Source organism: Solanum tuberosum, unplaced genomic scaffold (assembly GCF_000226075.1).
Source record: "Solanum tuberosum cultivar DM 1-3 516 R44 unplaced genomic scaffold, SolTub_3.0 scf00294, whole genome shotgun sequence".
Taxonomy (NCBI): Eukaryota; Viridiplantae; Streptophyta; class Magnoliopsida; order Solanales; family Solanaceae; genus Solanum; species Solanum tuberosum.
In genome coordinates, this window is record NW_006239231.1 from 347,509 (window position 1) to 349,981 (window position 2,473).

The window sequence follows — 2,473 nt, forward strand, 5'->3', positions numbered from 1 at the left end:
CATCTAAATTGTAGGATAATTCTGCTGATATAAAGGAGTCATCATTTGTCATTTAGTATGTTTTTTTCCACTTTAAATTTTTTGAACGAGGCATCCTGTAAGGATCATATAGGCAGAAGAAGCGCACAAAGGATAGAAAGGATTTTGAATGTCCAAAATGCAATCGGAAAACAGCATTAGTGCCTCGGTACTATACTTTTGACTTGTAAATTACACTTTGTACAAAATATAGCGTATATTATGCACAAATTTCAAACTTGCCATCATTTCAGGTGTATCTTTCAAATTGATCTTATTGATGGTACTGCTACAACCACATCATCTATCTCTGCTAAAATTGGGAGAAAAAATTACTCTCCATGACAACGGAAGACATATTTGACATAACTTGCACTAATGTGATCTCTCATTCCCGTTGGCTACTTGTACACATGTATTGTCAAAATACCATATGTCTTCAGCAGAAACAGTGCACCATATATGCTTAGTTCTAAAGTGTTTGGTGTAACTCTTTACATTTACAGCGGCAATCATTGTCTCTTGATAATGTCCATCAGATGTTGTCAAACAAAGTATTCCAAATTGAGCTAAGGAAGTCATCTTGGGGCAGCTCAAATAGCACGCATGCAACTTTGCTTCCTTCTTTCCTACATGGAAAAGGAACATACTCCACAGAGCACTACTGATAGCTATTCTAAAAAGATAAGGCCTTGGGAAATAAGTGAGGTGGATGTGATAGCAACAACTACTGTAGCTGGTTCCTCAAATGCGACGCCAAAATTTGAACCACCCACACCAACCAAAAAAGTGTAAAAGGTCAGTCTACATCTCACTTTCACACCAAACTATAAGTCACAATAATTATCAATTCCACATATTTAGAAGTATTTCAAAAAGTTTTGGTAAAAAACAACAACACAGTTTTAAAAAGTAAAGGTAGAATCATTTAATTGTACTAAAGGTAGTACTAATTGTACAGTAATTTGCCCCTTTTGGAGTTAAAAAGGACGAACACTGCATCTTTAAATTTTTCGTTGCCTAATGATCAAATAGAGTGTTGAATGAATTGAGTTTAAGTTTCTATGCTTCAATTCTGGTTGTTTTGAGCTCCTTTTCCCTTTTTATTTTAATATACATGCTTAGGAAAGGAATAGGGAATTAGTTACTATGATTTTTCTTCTCCTAGACTATTTTTTAAAGCTAGAAGAATATATGTTGCCTCCTTTTGCTAAAACATTGTGGAGAATGTGGTTTCCTCCAATTTTATTTTAAAGTTTTTTTTTACTTGAGATGCTTCTTCCATGCTATCTTCATGTATTTTTGTAGGCGTTATCACCATGTGATTTTCTTGGATATGCTTTCCATTTTAATGTGATTATTAACCTATAATGGTAGTTTTTTCCGTTATTCTTTGGATTCTTAGGTTGTATGTAATTTTCCTATGCATGTTTGAAAATGGAAATAAATATGTATACATCTCTCTCTATTTCGTTGTAGACGTAAACATATTCTGATTTGTCACATATGTTGTATCCTCACATGTTCGATATTCAGAGCTTTTATATGTCTTTGCTTTCATTTGCCTCAATAGTTGTCCAAAGAAATTCATTAGTGAAGTCAAAATAAGATAGCCACTGAACTACACATATCTTCATAGACGTTTTCTCTAAAATTAAAATTAATTGGATATTTCTACTGATTGTTTATGGTTAATGTATGTTCTTTTCAGTTAGAGGAAAGATAGTTTGAAACCCACCAAGTATACTACTGCAAGAATTTACAACCCACTACATTTCTCTTCCTTCAAAGTTCTAATTGCAAAGACCTCTCAAGTGGTATACTGTAAATTTTCATTGATCTATTTTCTGTCTCAGCTTTAAGAAAAAATGCTTTGCAAAATGGAAGACCTCATCTGAAATTTTCCCAATTAAACTTAAGCCACCATAAGTATGCTGTATGCACATCCTCTTTCCTTGTTTCTTTCTTATCATTTTAATTGGCTTTCTTCCCCCTAATTCTTTCAACCATTCAAATTTAATAGTATTTGTTTTTGTTGTCATCTCTGTGGCGTGCAAATATGCTATTTTTATTATTACTTTTGAATTAGCTTCTTTTAGTTAAAACAATTGAGCAGCTTGATTACTTCAGAGTTAGCACCATCTCTTTTGGGCAGTCAGCTATGTGTCTCTCATGTTATTAAGCATTCAAATGTCTTTTATTTTTATGGAAATAAATTGTGAATTATTATCATACCAATAATTGAATACACTTATGGAGCATCTATACTCTCAAACATTGTTGGACCTCAATTCTACTAATTACAGAGCTGATCACAAAGAGATGCAACAGCAAATCTATCACTTTTATCGTGATTCCTTGAATTTCTTTCTCTTTGATACCTAATGGCCATATAAATTTACCTTCAAAGTGTTGCTCATTTTGGGTGATTAACCCCCCCCCCCCCAACCCCCCT